The sequence below is a fragment of the Dasypus novemcinctus genome, assembly GCF_030445035.2.
Source record: "Dasypus novemcinctus isolate mDasNov1 chromosome 12 unlocalized genomic scaffold, mDasNov1.1.hap2 SUPER_12_unloc_2, whole genome shotgun sequence".
NCBI lineage: Eukaryota > Metazoa > Chordata > Mammalia > Cingulata > Dasypodidae > Dasypus > Dasypus novemcinctus.
Genome location: NW_026688130.1, coordinates 285,219 through 304,581, shown reverse-complemented (window position 1 = coordinate 304,581; position 19,363 = coordinate 285,219). Strand labels below are relative to the sequence as shown.

The 19,363-nt window shown below is 42.4% G+C and overlaps 1 pseudogene; it reads left to right on the top strand.

The window, feature by feature from the left end:
- The first annotated feature begins 8,184 nt into the window (after positions 1-8,184).
- Positions 8,185-11,846, top strand: LOC131277404 (thyroid receptor-interacting protein 11 pseudogene; annotated as a pseudogene).
- Positions 11,847-19,363: the final 7,517 nt, after the last annotated feature.

Genomic DNA, 19,363 nt, shown 5'->3' with positions numbered 1-19,363 from the left:
AATGACTTCATGGGAATTGTTTTAGCAGCCAAGACACTAAAGGAGTTTTTGGGAACGGAAAGTGAGGTGCTCCTATTACGAATACCTAAAAATATGGGAACAGCTTTGTAATAGGTATGGAGTAAAGGCTAGAAGAATTGTGAGCATTCAAAAAATGAGTGAGAGCTGGAAAAAAAGTTTGTTATCATCTTGGAGAATGCGTAATTCATCATGAACAAAATGTGAGTAGAACTGATGTTAAAGGTACCACCGGCAGGGCCTTCGAAGAGAATGATGACTGTGGCATTGGAAGTTTGAAAAGACCCAATCCTTGCTAAACAGCAGAGAACTTAGTAAAACTGAGTTTCTGATGTTGGATGGAAGGCAGAATTTTAGAGTGATGAACTTGGACATTAAGCTGAGGAGACAGATATCCCAGCTAAATGTGGAAGGTACAGCCTGGTTTCTCCTCGCAGCTCATAGTGAAATCAGAGAGGAAAGAGAGAAACAGAGGATTGAATTGTTAAGCACATACACATAAACAAATAAAACAGTGATTGATGATTTGAAAAATTCTCAGTTTATCCAGATAATGTTTCTGAAACTAGGGTCAGAAATGGCTCTATCAGAGACTTCCTGAGCTTTCAGAGAGTTCCCAGAAGACAGGGTCCAGGTAAGGGTGAAACCCAACACCCTACGCTAAAGAAGGTGTGGCTGAACAGGGGTCCACTCGGCCATTTCAGTGGAGGTCAGGACTGGAAATGCACTTGCCCAGGCAGGATCTGTGGACTGTTCTATTGTCTGATGGTGTGGCTCCCCCTGAACCACACGCAAAGCCAACAAGGTTTTCTCCAATCTTGTATGAGTGGAACCACTGCCAGCCTGGACTGAGGGAAACAGAGAAGGCCTGAACTGATGTGCTTAGAGATGGTGAGTCTTGTGCCATGTTGTTCAAGGAGAGAGCCACCACCCAGAGCTTGGAGATCGTGGGGCTGTGCGCTGGACTTGGGTACTAATGGAGAACCGGGCCACCATTCCAATGCTCGGAGAGTGTGGAACCAGTGTTTGGGGAGAGCAGGGCCTCTACACAAAGGCTTAGAAGAGGTGGGCTGCTGCTCTATCAGGCACAATGGACTAAGCATCAAGCCACAGGTGGCTTTCATATCTTGAGAGCTAATAGAGTTTGCCCTGCTTGGTTTTAGAATCGTATGGAACCCATGACCTCTGTTTTCCTGCTAATTTGTCCTTTCTGCAATGGGAATATTTGGTCTACGCCTGCTCCACCATTGTACATTAGATGCCGATAAGTGGTTTTCCAGGTTTCCATGTCCATCTGAAAGGGGAATTTTGCCCCAGGATGGACCATACCCGTGACAGATTTTGCTGAGAGTTTATTTGAGAGTTTATTCTTAGCATTGTTCTAAAATGGCATAAGGTTTTGGGGATGTTGTGAAGGAACTCACGTATTTTGCATTTGTGAAGAGCATATCCTTTGGTGGTAGGTAGCAAGGGAGGACTGTTGGGGATTGAATCATAGCTATGACAAAAGGCACGTTCAGGTCCCAACCCCTGGTCCCATGGGTATGATCTCATTTGTAAACAGGAACCCTGAAGATGTTATTAGTTAAGGTGTGCTCAAATGAATGAAGATCCATGTAGCTGAAGTCCTTATGGGCAAAGGAAACTAGACACATGGAAAGCAGCCCCGGGGAACAGCCAGAAGCCAACAATCAAAGGAAACTGGAACAGAAAAACAGAAGACGTTACTATGTGCATTGTCATGTGATGGAAAATCACGGAACCACAGAGACTGCAGGCCAGCTAGAAGACACCAACCCCAGGAAGAAGCAAGACTTGTAGGCTCCGAAGTCTTTAGACAATAAATTCCGGTTGTTAGTCACACCCTGGCAAGGTGTTTGTTTTAGCAGCACGGAAACTAAAACAGAACCCTCCTGAATTGACAGTGGGAATGTAAAATGCTGCCATCTGGCCATTCTTCAAAAAGTGGAACATACAATTACCATATGACCCAGAAATTCTGTCCCTAGGTATATATTGAAAAGAACTGAAAACAGGGACTCAGATAACTGGACAACAATGTTCAGAAGAGCATTATTCACAATAGCCAAGGGTAAAAATGACCCAAATGTCTATCAGCAGCTGAATGGGTAAACAGACTGTGGTACACATATACAGTTGAATATTATTTAGTCATAAAAAGGAGTTTTGATTTATGCTCTAACATGGAAGGAACTTCAACACATTATGTTAAATGAAAGCAGCAAGGCATAAAAGGACAAATATTCTGAGTCCATTACCATGAAACAGCTAAAGTAAACCAAGCCATAGAGAAAAAGAGAAGATTAGAGGTTACCAGGGGCCAGTGGGAGATGGAAAGGGCAGTCATTGCTTAGTGGACACAGAGTTTCTGTTTGAAGTGATGAAAAAGTTTTGGTAATGGATAGTGGTAACGGCAGTATAACATTGCCAGTGTAATTAATGCTGTTGAATTGCAGGCATAAACATGGTTAAAATGACAAAATTTATGTTACATAGGTTGCCACAATACAAATAATTTTTTAAAAGAATTTGAGGAAATGGGATGGTTAGTACAAATGCTAACTTCAGACACAAGTCATTGATTTGTAATTTGGTGAAATATCCTCTACCTAAAAATCACAAGGTAAGAATATATCAGGTAGAAATGTTGAGCTACTTTCAGTAGATGGAAAAAACCCAAAAAGACATCCACTGAGACTCACTGAATGGACATGTACTATCAAGCAGCCTAGTACAACTGACCAAAAAGAGAAGACTGTGTTGAAATTTGGCTGACAGTGCACCCGGGAAAAAGGATACACCATAACAATGGATCTGTAGAAAGGCAGACAGACTCACTACCAAGATGAATGTAGACAAGCTAAGCCAGTCCAGTTATTTTTCCATTGTTTCCACTGAAAGACCAATGAAGATATGCAGGATATACATACAGTATTTATCTTTTAAGGTTAACATACTGAGAAGAACTTATCTTTTCACTGTTTCCACTGAAGGAATGATATAATTAGGAAGAATATACATACATTATTTGGGGGACCATGTTTAAGGTAAACATATTGAGATAAGAAACTCGATAGACTCAGGGAAGCATAGAGTATATTTTTTGTAAGTTCCAAGATGTGTTAAGTAATAAATTGTTTAGATATTGCTAACTTAACAAAAACACTCGGGGGAACCAGATGTAGCTCAAGTGATAGGACTTCTGCCTACCAGGTGAGAGGACCTGGGTTTGATCCCTGGGGCCTCCTGGTGAAAAAGAAGAAGAGAAAGCATGCCTGTGTGGTGAGCTGAGTGATTGCACGAGAGCCCACGTGGCGAGCCAAGTGCCGCTGTGGCAAGTCGAGTGCCCACGCAAGTGCCCATGTGGCGAGCCAAGTGCCTGTGTGAGTGCCCACGTGGCGAGCCAAGTGCCTGTGTGAGTGCCCACGTGGCGAGCCAAGTGCCTATGTGAGTGCCCACGTGGCGAGCCAAGTGCCCACATGGTGAGCCAGTGGCAACACGGGTGAGTCACACGGCAAGATGATGATGCAACAAGAAAAAAAAGGGAGATGGAGGGGAGAGTCAAGGAGAAACACAGAAAAAACCAGGAACTGAAGTGCCACAACTGACAGGGAACCTCTCTGCACATCAGAGGTCCCCAGAAGCGAATCCCAAAGAATCCTAGAGGAGAAAAAACGAGAAGAAAAGACAAAAAGAGAAAGAGAGAGAGAAATAGATACAGAAGAATACAGATTTAAAAAAAAAAAAAAAAGCAGGGCAGGAGAAGGTAGGGAGGGGAAGGGGAAAACACTTGTATGTTTTTTTTTAAGTAGATTAAAATAAAGAACCTCTCTATGATGGACATCATTGAATTTAGACAAACATTTGGAAAATAACAAAATTCTTTGACAGACATATAAGAAACTATCAACTTACATTTATTTCTTTTTTTATTTTTTATTTTTGTCTTTATTTTTTTAATGTTACATTCAAAAAATATGAGGTCCCCATATACCCCCCACCGCCCTCCTCCCCCCATAGCAACATTCTCCTCAGTCATCATGAGACATTCACTGCATTTGGTGAATACATCTCTGAGCATCGCTGCCCCTCATGGTCAATGGTCCACATCATAGCCCACACTCTCCCACGTTCCATCCAGTGGGCCATGGGAGGACATACAATCTCCGGTAATTGTCCCTGAAGCACCACCCAGGACAACTCCAAGTCCCTAAAACACCTCCACATCTCATCTCTTCCTCTCATTCCCCACACCCAGCAGCCACCATGGCCACTTTCTCCACACCAATGCCACATTTTCTTCCATTACTAATCACAATAGTTCATGAATAGAATATCAGTAAGTCCACTCTAATCCATATTCTATTCCTCCATCCTGTGAACCGTGGATTGGTTGTGTCCTTTCTAGTTTACAAAGCACTTTCACAAAGCTTATGTCAACAAACTCACACAGAGACTATCTACCAAGGTACAGAACAAAGTTGTGTTGAAACAGTCACCAAGGCACAAGCAGCCCTCAGCTCAGTCCTGGCTTTATTGCTCTCCTGGCTGTGCAACCTCAGGATTCAGTCACTCAAGTCTCTTCAGGTCACATTAACTTCAGTTTCATTTTGATCCTTACAATAATCATATGTGGCAGGTGGCGAAATAAATATCACCCCCATTTCACAGATAAAATAACAGGAATGCAGAAATTAAATGGCATGGTCAAGTTCACCCAGCTACTGAGTAGCAAAGCCACGACTTGATGCCATATCTAATATTCTGTGATTGTACCAAGCTTTGAGTCCAACGACATGAAAATATACATCTAATGGGAAGAAATATTTGGTTAGTGAGTGGAAGACTGGCATATATACATTGATTTAACAGGAAATATGCAACGAGAATGAGTCACTCTTTGACTACGCATTGAATTAGATGCCAACCATGAAAATGGATACAGCCTCTCTTCAAAACGATCTAAAGTATTTTAAAAACAGGAATCTAAACCAGGAAAATCAAAGGCACACAATCTTTAAATCAAAGGCATCTGATCTTACACATGGTTGACCACTCTTAGCATTTATTGATTGCTGTACCTAATACATGATACTAAGGAAGAATAGAAATAGGGCCAAAGTAACATACCCAAACCAGTCTAGGGAACCATTCTTAGGAATCCACCAGAACATCCTGACAGCCAACAAATTATAGATGTAACTCAACTTGCATAATAATGTTCCTTAAAATATAGCATGGAAAAAAATCCAAATTCATTGAATTGAATCACTGCCAATGCATAATGCAAACCTTTTAAAGAAATATTACATTTACGTACAACCTACAACATTTTTGTTAATGGAATCACTATATGATGACAGGACTGCTGAATTAAGATTCATATATTATACAAGATCTATGAATGTTATAAATTGAATAAATTGTTAAGGGGATCAAACTGCAAGGGAATGGTCAGAGTTGGAAGGAGAGTTGCTTTTCTGGAAGAGCAAGTTCTGGAAAGGAAGGGGATTCCAAGTCAGATAGGAAACATAAAGGGACAGAGATCAATAAAGAAAAACAACACAAGATATGAGCGGATAAAGAATATGACAGGTAGGTTCTATGACATGTGCAAAGGTCCAGTGGCAGCAAAGAGTGAAACATGAACAGGGAATTCTAAAATAATAGTGTTTTCACTGGGGTAAAGGCTTTAAAGAAGGTTCATCATGAGAATCCTAGGAAAGTGGACATTTTGCACAAAGGCTTGTATGTCAACACAGTGAACCTTATGGTACATGATGGATTATAGACATTGTAACAAGAAAATAAAAGGGGCTTTAGATTATATAAATGGTACATCAAAAATATCAGGGATTCCCATATACCCCAAACTTCCTGCTTCTACACTTTTACCCATTAACATCTTTCATCAATATGGTATATTGGTTGCAATTAATAAACACAGATTGAACTTACCAAATGCAATGGATGTGTCAGGATGATGGGAGTGAGTGTTGCTGGGGGGGGAGGGGTGCGGTGGGGGTGGCAGGGTTGAATGGGACCTCATATTTTTTTAATGTAATATTTTTACAAAATCAATTTTTAAAAAATTAAAAAATAAATAAATAAACACAGATTGAAGCATTGCTGCTAAGAGTGGTGTATAGTTTACGTTACGCTTTACATTTTGGACCACACAATTACCTATGTTTTGACAACTGTACAATGGCTTGTATATGTCATTACAATATCACGCACAACTATCTGAATATCTCAAAAATAATAGGGGCTGAAGACGATGTGTGAAAAAACTATAAATTTATCTCAGTCTGATTTACTGAAGGAGATGTATTAATTCATTACTCTTTCCTTAATTGTAACTATCATGAATTCTAACAAAACTTCTATACCAACACAATGGCTTGGTGATGAGGTAGTACTTGGAAATCCTTAATTTTATGTAAGACTGTCCTGTAAAACCACAAATTTCTAATGGAAATATTTTTTCAAAAAATTACAAACTATAAAGTATCTCTATGAGAAATAAAAGAGAACCTAAATGAAAAATATAGACTACCTAGATGAACAGAGAGATATAACTTTCTCTTTTTAAAAAAATTCTTTAAAAGATTTATTCATTTATTTATGTCTCTCTCCTTCTCCCGCCCACCCTGCTCCTCTGTGTCTGTTTGCTGCATCTTCTTTGTCCGCTCCTCTTGTTGTCAGAGGGGCTGGAATCCGTGTTTCTGTCACCTTGCTGTGTCAGCTCTCCGGATGTGCGGCACCATTCCTACGCAGACTGGACTTTCTTTGGTGCTGGGCGGCTCTCCTTATGGGGCGCACTCCTTGCGCATGGGGCTCCCCTATGCGGGGGACACTCCTACGAGGGGGACAGCCCTGTGTGGCAGGGCACTCCTTGCGCGCATCAGCACTGCGCATGGGCCAGCTCCACACGAGTCCAGGAGGTCCGGGGTTTGAACCACGGACCTCCCATGTGGTAGAAGGATGCCCTAACCACTTGGCCAAGTCCGCTGCCTGAGATAGACCTTTTTGATGGGCTAGAAACCTTAATGTTATGTCAGTTTATTCTGAATTAATCTATAAATTGAACGGCTGCAATGAAAATTGCACTGATTTTTTGGAGAAATTGACAAGTTTATTTTAAAATTGGTAAGAAAAGGTAAGAGAGCTAGAATAGCCTGTGTGAGAATTAAATGAGAAAATGCATACGAAGCACTAGGCAAAGTGTCCAGCACTTGTACTAAAATAAGACTGTCAATAAATACCATAATTAAAATGCTGCATCTTAAAATCGTTACAATTTTGAGCTTCTCACACGTTAATGAGCACAACACCTGCTTATCTTCTTAAACGTTGTTTCTGAATCAGCAGATCTGGGATGTTGCCCGAGACTGCGCATTTCTAAAAGAGGTGAACACACATTTTAAAAATTTGAAATGAATTCCATTTTTTCTATTTTTTCACTTTTTCCTTTCCAAGTATTACAAAATATTTATTTTTGAATAAAAAATATACTTCTAAGAGAAATAAGTACGAGGCATATTCTTGCCCTAAACAGATTAAAATGTAGAGAAAACAAACTAAAAATCAACTGTCATAAAATTGGACTCCAATAAGCCACTGCTGCTCTCAGGGCAGGTGTCCCTGCACTGGGGTGGAGGCGGCAGGAGTTGCCCGTGGAACCGGGGAAAGTCAGGAAAGCAGAGGAAGAAAAAGCCCATTCAGATGGGGGGAAGGTGTGGGAAGGAGCGGAGGCTCCGTGGACCTGACTGAGTCACTGGTGGAGGCCTGTGGTCAAGTCCCAGGCCAGGTCTTGGTGTTTCTGGGCAGAGCCGGGCAGCTGGGGGGAGCCCCTGAAGCTGGTGTTGCCCAGCAACCCCTCACTGTGCTGTGGAATCCTGAGTGCTTAGATTTGGACTAGTTCCGTCAAGGCAGCAGTTGGAGGACACCTGGTGGGAGAGTCTGACCACATCGGCTGCTTCACTCAGAGCAGACCGTGTAGGTCCTTGACCCACAGCGATGTCGTCCTGGCTTGGTGACCTCGGCTCCAGCTTGGGACAAACTCTGGGCAGAGTGAGGGGCAGCCTGGCTTTTCTCACTGGACAGAGGTCAAACTTGACAACAGGATTGCTAATGGAAGGCATGGAGGACGTGGAAGCAGCTTTACCTAACTCAAGCAGAGAGGAGAGCGAATCCATTCATTCAACCTTAAAATCAGCGAATGAGAGACTTAAACACTGTGCAGACCTAGAAGAGCAGCATGAAGCCTCACAGCTTCAAGTCAAGCAGCGATCTACAAGTTACCAAAATGAATTACAAGAGGAAGATGTAGACATCAGTCATCTTAGAGTAGGACAGATTGTGCTACAGGAGCAGGTGCAGAATCGGCAGCCAGCCACTGAGTCTGACGTATCTCAACTGTATATGGTAAAGGGTGATCTTCAAGAGGAAACACAACATCATCAGAAGACAACTGAAGATCAAAACCAGAGTGAGATTCAAGTGCTTCAGTTTTTAGAGGAGCACAAAAAGGAAAGGGATGAGTTTCAATACCAGCATGAGCAAATGAATACCTCACAGACCCAGCTTTGCTTAGAGAAGGATGAGGAAACAAGGAATTTGCAAGACACTATTGAACAAGCCAGAACCCAGATGCAGGAAGGAAGACAGGGACTTCAAACAGAAAATTTGGATATTTCTGTTGAAAAGAAAGTTGAGAGCCTTAAAATAGAATATGGAAGGGAAAGGCTTGATTTATCTAAAGGTGAAATTGAAATGTTAGTAAAGGGGATAAAAGAAAGGGAATTAGAGATTAAAATTCTAAATGAAAAGAATATATCTTTAAGAAAGCAGATTGATCAGCTGTCCAAAGAGGAGCTTGTGAAACTAACTCACATAATCCAGCAGAAAGATTCGGAAATACAAGCTCTTCATGCAAGAACCTCTTCAGCTCCCTACACCCAGGATGCTGCTTATCTCCAACAGCAAATGCAGGCCTTTGTCCTGGAGAGAGAACACGTATTAGCTGTTCTCAGTGAGAGGACTAGGGAAAATAGCCACCTAAAAAGAGAATACCACAAAATGGTGGACATAGTCTCTGACAAAGAAGCAGTCCTTAGGAAGCTGCAAGAAGAAAATAAAACCTTGTGCACTCGATTTGAAAGTAGTGACCAGAATATGTTTAGAGAAACGGTGCATAATTTATCATATATCATTCGAGAAAAAGACATTGAAATAGATGCATTGAGTCAGAAATGTCAGACTTTACTGACTGTTTTACATGCATCCAGCACTGGTAACGAGGACGGAGGTGTTAACAGTCATCACTTTGAGGAGATACTGCAGGAACGGGATAAATTAAAGCAACAAGTAAAGGAAATGGAAGGGTGGAAACAGCAAGTGATGACCACAGTACAAAACATACACTGTGAGTCAACCCAAGTACAGGAGGAATTTCATCAACTTCAGGCTCAGGTTTTGGTTGACAGTGAAAATAATTGTAAATTCCAAGGAGAGCGTACTGAACTAATCCAACGGTACAAGCAGAACGAAAGCAAACTCAAAAATTTTGGGAAGAAATTAGCACAAGTTCAGCACAGCCTAGGGCAGCTTTGCAACACCAAGGATCTTCTTTTAGGAAAACTTGATATCATTTTACCACAGCTCTCCTCTGGACCATCACCTGTTTCACAGTCAGCAGAATCTCTTAGGGACACTAAATCTGATGTAATGAGGGAGCCTTCTAAATTACTTCAACAAGAGTTAAGAAAATCACTGCAGGAAAAAGATGGAACAATCAGCACTCTACAGGAAAAGAATCACAGATTATGTCATTTAATTGCTGCCACCCCAGAGCTAGAAGGAAAAGAACATGAACAAAATGATCCAGAAGTTAAGGAGATAAAGGACAAACAAGATGTTTTTAAAAAGTTACTTAAGGAAAAAGACCTCTTAATCGAAGCCAACAGTGCCAAGTTCCTTTCGTTAAATGAGAATTTCACTAACAAAGTGAAGGAAAATGAACTTTTAAGGCAGGCAGTGACAAACCTGAAGGAGAGAATATTAATTTTAGAAATAGACATTTCTAAACTGAAAGAGGAAAATGAAAAAATAGCAGAAACATCCAGAGTAAAGGAAACAGAACATCAAGCATTACAAGAGGCTAATACCATGATTTCAATCATGCTGCAAGAAAGGGAGTTTGAGTGCCAGGCAATGAAGGAGAAGGCTCTTGTTTTGGAACAACTACTCAAAGGAAAGGAACAGGACAAGACTGGGGAGTTAGATCAGCTTTTAAATGCAGTGAAATCCATGCAGGAGAAGGCAGCTGTGTTTCAACAGGAGAGAGATCAAGTCCTGTTGGCCCTGAAACAGAAACAAATGGAAAACAGTGCCCTGCAGAATGAGCTACAACATTTACATAACAAGGAATTACACTTAAACTGGGAGCTAAAGAGCCTGCATAAGCATGTTTTAGAATCACAAGACTCTTCTACTCGTGAAGCTTTGGCTGCAGAAGACAGGGAGAACAGCCTAAGAAAGAAAGTCACAGCACTGGAAGACAAGCTACTTTCATCCTCTGATGCAATGACGGACGCAAGGCGTCAAGCCAGTTTGCAGGTAGCATCATTGCAGCTCCAACTGAATGCAGTCTCTGCACAGAGGGATGAAACTGCACAGCAGCTTTCCATCTCACAAGAACAAGTAAAGCAGTATGCTCTCTCCTTAGCCAACCTGCAGGGGGTACTAGACCGTTTCCAGCAAGAGGAAAAAGCCATGTATTCTGCCAAACTAGCAAAGCAAAACAACCTTCTGGGGGAATGGAAGACAAAGGCAGAAAATCTGGGAGGAAAACTTTCATCATTACAGGAACGTTTGGATGAGGCGAATGCTGCATTGGACTCAGCAACAAGACTGAGAGAACAGTTAACTCTGAAGGAAGAACAAGTTAAAAATCTTAAAACACAAAATGCATACCAAGAAGAAAGGCTGGATGAGGTACAAAAGAAATTGACGAACGTACTAAAGAGCACGGAAGGAAAAGTGGACAAAGTCCTAATGAGAAAGCTCTTTATTAGATACTTTCAGGCACCAAAAACCAAGCGTTCTGAGGTATTAAGATTAATGGGAAGCAGTCTGGGTATGAAAAAGGAGGAAATGGAAGAGTTGTTCACTGATGGCCAGGGTGCAGTTACCAGGTGGATGAGTGGTTGGCTTGGAGGAGGATCAAAAAGTGTTCCCAATACATCTCTGAAACCTAGTCGACAGCGTGTACTTCATAGTTCTTTCTCAGAACATTTTCTGAAATTTCTACAAACAGAGTCTCATCCATCTGTGCCACCACCAAAACTTTCTGCTCATGATATGAATCTCCAAGATCCACCAGGAAGGACCCAACGAGCCACAAATGTACCACCACATTGTAAATATACAGCAGCGTCCAGAACCAGTACAAGAGCACCTGAGAATCCATTCTTAGCTCCCTGCTCTGCAGCGGTGCCTCTAATCAGCCTTGCTAGACTCGGGACTGGTGGGCCTGGGAATCTTCTTTTGAAACCCGTCTCAGATGTGCTGCCCACATTTACAGCTCTGCCATGCTACCTGACAACACCGCTGCAATTATACTGAAAGACTCTGAAGCAAAAGGCAATCAAGCCAGAAATAACTATACCACTGTGAAACAGGCAAGCCACCCTTAACAATTGTGTGTATATATGTATATATTTTATCATAATGTCACCTTGTAGAAGAAGTCAGGTGTTCGTTTGTACCTGTACTGTCCTTATATTTAATAAAACTATCTATCTTTATACTTGTAGAAATTGCAGGTGTCATAGAACAAGTGTGCCATATAATCTCCCTTTTTCCCCTCTGATTTAAACCCTTTCAAACTTAATTGTCTCTCTTTTACCATAATTGACAAAAAAAAAAAGAAATGCAAACATCCATAAAGCAGCTCTTCATTTCCTTCTCTGATTATTTTATGAGAGACAAGCCCTATGCCTGGTTGCCCACAGCACATCTCCAGGACACAGTAGACTCTGGAGGGGAAGGCAGGGATCTCGGCAGAGACAGGCAGCCAGCTGTGCCATGGGGCAGGACCTGAGGATCACCAGGGGTTGACAATGTGAGAAAGCACCTCGGCTGGTGCACCGAATTGCACAGTTCATATCTTCAGAAACGTAAGTTTTATGCTAAATAAACCTCTATTATGACTTACTTGCTTGAATTAAAAGTGCAGGAAGAATTCCTGAGTATTCTATGCATTAGGCCTGGCTCCCAGCGCAGGACAAGAGTGCTGACATCCAGGCTACAGGCCAGGGAGGCCACATGGAAGAGTGGGATGAGAGAGAGGGGTTACTGGCAGGGCCCTGTTTCTTCTCCTAGGAACACCCCACATCACCGTTCTCACTCTGATCGATACATACTCAGTAACTTCATGACACCCAGGCAAGTGGATGTTTAAGAACCTGCTCCTGAAACTGATCCCCCGAGAATTAGCACGGGGATCCCCACACCCATGGTCCTTCCTCTCCTGACTCTCACTCCTCGGCTCCCCTCCCCCTGGGGCCCATCCCAGTGAATACATGGCCACTGCCACCACCCGCTCGACTAAGACAAATTCTATTTTGGCTCCAGGAAGACATGCCTGCCTTGTTGCTGTCATAGCCTCTGGATCCCCTTCCTGATTCCATGTGCCACCGCCTTGCAGTCCATCCATGTCATCTCACCTTTTTCCCCTATCCACAAAATCCATTCCTAGAGCCCACTGCTACCACACTAGATTCTGCTTTATAAATTTGCTTTATGACTCAACCTGTTCCTCTGTCTCCACCCCATCTGTTTGTGGGAAATCTATGCCGGAATCAGGAGTTTCAGCTCACCCAACTTCATAGCCTCTAAGACCTTCCTGTCTGATACAGTGACACTCACATGCAAAATGATGGGATTGACATAATGAAACTACTCCATTCCTACCCTTCATTGTACCAGATGGGTTTCTCTCATTAATATTCTTATTCTCTGTGTAAGAAGAAACTCTATGGGATGACAATATTAAAATAAATTATGTTTTACCATGGAGAAATATCACTGATGCACAAAAGGCCAACTGATCTGAATGCCTTGGAATTTCTTGTTGGTATTAATCTATAGCTCTTCTGGCCATATTTTACATGTACACACAAAGATATGGAGATAGCGAATGGGTCCCAGGGTCCAGCGTCTGTGCATGTGCAGGAATGCAGGCCAAGTGAGTTCCTCTCCCTTGGAAAATGCTGAAATCACATAAACAGGTGAAGCACTAAGTATTTCATCAAGAGTCATGGGTACTCCATGGGACAGTGGAAAGCTGAGTGCCCTTCCCAAGAAAACCTAATGAACGTGCCTCTACGACACAAACACCTGAGATCTGAGGGCTCAGTAGTCATCAGGAGAGAAGGCAAAGGCGGTGAGGCAGGGAGTGCGAGGCCAGAACCAGGTCGGTCCTTCAGGGAGCCCAGGAGGGGCTGGACTGAGTGGGATCAGGACCAACGAGCTGAAGCTCTTCCCAGGTGCAGGGAGTGGAGGGAGGGACGGGCCTTCCTGCCAGGGTCCTGGGCTTCCTCTCTCATCTCACCTCCAGCTTCAAGTTTCTGGCTCCCTCCCTACTCTGAAAATCACAAGCTATGTTCTTAGAGACATGCCCATCAGTGTGGGCAGAGCCTAGACTGACACTGAGCAAGGTGGAAGACATCATGACTTTCCCTTTTGCCTTTCTTCTGTGCCCTGGGAGCCCCAGCACGGCCCCCAGTACCTTTCCTCTACTGACTCAGAAGAGATATGAGGGAAATGACTTAACACAGGGTTTAATGGGATTCAGGAGAGAATGAAGAGAAGCTATACAAGTTAAAATAGTGATGACTGCTTTCTAATATGGACACTGTGATGGTGATACATATCCAGTGAATAAAGTGAATACCTGTGAATTTTACACTAGAAATGTTCCAAGTTTAAGGCATAATTCAAGGAAACGAGTTGAACAGGCAGATCAAACATTGCCAGAAGAAAAGAGAAGGGGCTTGAGTTATGAATTACAGAGGTAGAAGAGGAAAACTGGGGGCATTCACTATCCACTTGGTAGTAATAGTTACACAGATATATGTCTATATATTTCCTGTGTTTTTTATTGCAGTAAGTTATTCACGGGAAAAGGAATAGACTTTAATTAATTTTGAACTCTAAATGTTCTCACCAAGGGAGTGTTTGAGTAGGTGAAAGCTCTCTTGCACCTCTGCTCTTTTCAGGGTTCCTTCCAAAATCCTCGAGTTAACTTGACCCATTTACCTGGAATTTCTGCATGGTAATGAACTTGGTCAAAGTGTGGACATTTTCCCCCCCAAATTTCTGAAAATTATGCCTATGAAGTTTATTTATTGATCATTTTCTATTGTCAAGTAATGCTTTACCTAAAATTTTCCTTGCATTCTCCACAATTTCACTATTACCTTGTCAGTATAGATTCCCTTTTTTCATATAAAGTATTTGTTGTAGGGTTCCATTGGCTGCTCCCACCCCATAGACTATGACACTACTTCATCAGCACCTAAATTTAACACTGAGCCCCTGGGAAGGAATGAGATTTATCCAGCACTCCACTTCCAGAACCAAGCATGTTGCACTCTGCTGTTATACAACCCAATGCTATGTTGTAAAGACTGGTTCTGAGAATGAAAACATACCAATGTTATAACACTATAAATAATTCTGAAAAGTCTTGAAGAATGTAAAGATTTGAAACTGAAGTAATATAATACAGGAAAGACTAAAAAATGGTGACACAATCCCGGCATACAAATGAAATGGCCTGCATTTCAACAGAAAGTTACTTTTTCAACAATTTATTTAAGGTAGAAATATGGAATACCTTGACAGAGCCAGTACCAAAATGGCTGCACAACAAAATTAATTCTGAGTATTCTCATTGACTAGTGCCTCAAAACTTCTTCATTATGTTATTATTACTGATTCAAGTGTTATAAAATTTTAGCAATCTTGCCATAAACACAGTCTTCATTAAAAAAGGAAGTTTGAGATCACTTTTCAGTTTCCTATAGCCATATTTTTCACACCCTTCAACTGCCTAGTGCTACAATTGCTGATTAATTAACAATGCAGGCAATTCTTAATAAACAAATAGCTAATCTAAGGAACTGTCAGGTATGAGGCAACCTAATCCTGGATGGGGTATTCAGCAGAGGACAGTGGTGTTAGTCCTGTGGGACAAGGAGGACTTAAAGCATGAGGATCAACTCGGAAAACTCTTTCTGTCCAACTGACTTCTAGGAAATCGCTGATTGGTGAATCCTTTCCACTGAGAGACAATAGCCCATTCACCAAACAGACACACACCAGGCTGCTCAATTCAGTGATCCCTGGGCTGGTATTGAGACGTCACGAGTAGAAATGTCCCCTCCATTTCTAATTGCTCAATTTGAAAGGAAAAGTTAGATGTGCACTACATACTGCATCATTAAGGTTCACCTTGAGAGTGTGTGTCTACCTGGAGCTTCCTTTGCTGACACATCTTGGAGAAAACATGATTCCTATCACCGAGAACAGATCCAGGTTTCTGCATTACTCATGAAATCACTGCTTCTCCCACTCTCTACCAGGGATCTCTGGACCTGGGACTGTCAGTGACTTCCCACTGGTGGGCATGAATTTAAACAGTGGGGAGACCATGGTCACAGCTTGTAGGTCTGCATAATAGGCCTGAACTCTAGGGGTACCTTTGACTACACAGCACTCCACAACTGAGGATTATCGTGGCAACCTCAGGAATCAGCACATCCTCCTAGGGTCAACTTTCCAGTCCTTCCATGCTCTCACTGTGCCATCTTCTTGCTTCTCCCCAAGGTAATCCTGTACACCATCACCTTCCCTCATTAACTGAAAGGATTTGTAATTCTAGAAACCACTTACATGATTAAGAAACTTTGTATATCCTTCAAGTCTTTATTCTGATTCTGATCCAATTCCTCAAAAGAAATTATGTTGTCCTGCCCCATGCTACAGATGGAACTGGTAGAATTCATTGTTTCATGCTTTCTGCAGCAACTACAAAATGTAAATCTGATAGCCCGATGGTCTCTGCTATAAAATCTTGGCTTACCCTGAGCAGTCATGTTCCTCCTTCACTCTCCTTCTATCTCACTACCTTCTCTCCCAGGCTTCCATGATTATCACCTGCCTCCAGATGATCTCCTTACTTCCCAAACTCTGCCACCAAAGAAAGAGTTTTCAGTCACCCAAGATATCTACACTATATCTTTTTCCTTTCAATTCAATTAAATAATATTATTGAATAACCATCTTAAAATATTTTACATTCAAGTCCATCAGTTCTAGGAACTGCTTTTATGTATCCACGTTTCAAGCTCAAATCATGTTTTTATTGCTATTCCCTTTCGGTGAACATGCATATACACATTCCTACATATTATAAAAGAGTACATGTATATTCTGAGATTTTTTCTGCTTCAGAATGTGCTTGAAACTGTGAACAGAACATGCATTGTCCATCTCTGTAAAGGTCTCAGTCTGAGAATTTCCAGACAAAATTGGGACCACTCTGTAGAGGCCCGTGTTCTCAAGGAAAAGGAGGAAGTGGGTAATCCTGGCATGGACATAGGGGTATCATCTAAGAAACTACTTTCTTCTCTCCATCTCATGTGGCATCAAGTAATAGGCCTGTACACTTAAAGACCTTTATAACTTATGATTCTATGCAAAGCCCTTTAATTTAATATCACATTTCTTATACACACACATTGTACAGAGCGTAAAAAATATATAGTACATATAAATGATGAAACAACAGAATAATGCATGATTTTTTTCATACAAAGTGTACTCATGATACATTAATTTAGAAAAAATATTTCAGGCATGTATCAGTCATTCATTAGCATATTATTTTTCCCTAAATAGACAATGTTATAATATAAATGCATCATCAAGCTCCCCATTAGAGTGAACTGAGATGCCAGTAGATGAGCAAAAACATCGTGTCCCCCTCCTCCTGCGTGCTGCAAGCCACAGGTTTCTCAAGGCTGAGCTTGGCTGACAGTCCTCACAGAGAGGCCACACCTCCTCAGAGCCGTGTGTGGGTGAAGTCCAGCAAGCTCCCACTGCCTGCACCTCGCCCTGCTTGCCCTGCCAGAAAAGGCTTCCTCATCAGCGTGACTTGTGCTTGAGGAGTAAGAGTGCCTCTTACTGGTAGTGAAGGCCCACGTGCTCCTTCAGTGCCAAGCACAAAGGAAAAGACAGGAACCCCCTTCCAGAACAGGCTTCAGGCTGCTGGCTTTCTGATTCCCAGGTTCCTGGGGAGAGCCTGGGACATGAGGGGGATGGACAGTGCTGGGAACACGATCCAAGTGTCCCAGCCCTCCTCCCAGGCAATGCTTACCCACCTCCTAGGCCACTACCCCCAGGCCAAGCACCAGAAGAATTCACTTTTAACCCAGGCTATACTCAGGCTCTAATTCTAACCCCCTTCCCTTGAGCTAGCATTTCCTGCCTATTGAGGTACTGTATAAATTCACACCTGCACCTTCCACGAGGGGCCAAAGTCCTTCAGACCCCCTCCGTTCAGAAAGCTTCCCCATAATAAACTTCTGCCTGCCTGCAAGCCTCAGTTTCTGGGCCCAAGTGAGTGCCACTTTTTTCTCGAACAGGCCCAAATCAATAAATTCATCCTGACCCAAATTTCTTTTCAGAGATCTCAAAACTGTAGCTTCAAGAACAAAACCTTCTTTCTCCACAAAATACTTAAGGGCTTAAAAACACTCTAGGCCAGATCCCTGCCTCTTATGAACATTGAAAGAGTCATACCATGGGATGATATTTTGGATCACTATTGCCAACTCATGCTGAAGCCAGCTAGTAAGACAGGGAGTCAAGAGTCAGATCTGGAACCTGGCAAAGAGTCCACGGGGACATCAGTAACCTCAAGATGGCTGCGGGACCCCACAAACGGTTCTGCCATCCAGAAGACCATTTCCTCCACGAGCCAGGAGAAGCCCAGGATATTCCCCAAGGACTTAATAATTGGGCCCTCCTGGGGGATTGATGGGAGAGGAAATCAATCAAAACAACAAACAGCTGCAACACGTACCCTAACATTAGCAAAGTGTGGAATAATTTACAGTTTGAACGCAAGCGCCAAGCTCTCTTGCTCTCTTGCCTTCCCCGTCTCAGTCCCAGTGCTGGGTTGCCCTGCTTCTGCCTTCTGCACCCTTCTCCCGCTGAGTTCTACCACATGGATCAACATGCAAGTCAAACCTGGACACTTATAAACTATAATGAGAAATTGTAGTCTGTAACTCAGCCTGCTTGATCACTTCTCAGCATCTTTCTCTCTACTTGGGACCTGTGATCTGTCATTTTCTCCCATTTCTCTTCCCACCCGACCTGAATAAATTATTGGTCTAACTCAACAGATGTGCTCTTCTTTTTTCCCCTCGATGAGCTCTTGAAATTCATTTCTGCAGCTCAGTCAAGAACCTAGACAAAATCTGGTAACAATGCCATGAACTGTCAGTAGCCTCTTGATTAGTGGAAACAGAGGGTCCTTAAAGTCCTTGAAAATAATCAGAGGGCAGAGTCAGTTTTACAACTCCCACCGGAGAAGCTAGCTATCTTACATAGAGATGGGGATTCTCTCTCTGAATGATGAGATCATTCTCCTTGTAAGAATTTCAAACCAAAGGATGAGACGTCACTCGTTGCTGACGACAATCTCCTCATTGATTGTAGAAGTATTCTGCCATCTATGCCATCAACTCACTGATTAAAGTCCAGGAAAGACCCTTATATTGAAATTAGCTCAGTGCTTTCTTGACCAAACAAATGCACACTTCACCTGACTGAGATGACAGAGTCTACCCATTACACCAGCTGAAAATGGCCAAGGTAGAGACTTAAACCTTGAGGCTTTTCCTATCCTGCTTGAGCCCTGAATCTCAGCAGAGGTGCAAGAACACCTACTCTCCAGATCATTGAATTTGCCCAGAGCAACTAACAAAATGATCCCAAAAGGCAAGGAGTATCTACAACTGCAAGCAAAACATTTCCTTCATCTGCCCTATAAGATCTAAGCCTCCATGCTCTCTGAAGGAGAGCAAGCATCACTATTCCACACTCAAGATAGAGGAATGAACAAACATAAGCAAGGATGCAACCATGGACCAAAGTAGATCTTGTATCATTCAAATAACAGAAACTTTTTAGTGCTGATGCAACGGAAGTGGTCACCAGACTTTCTTCTGGGAGGGGGAGA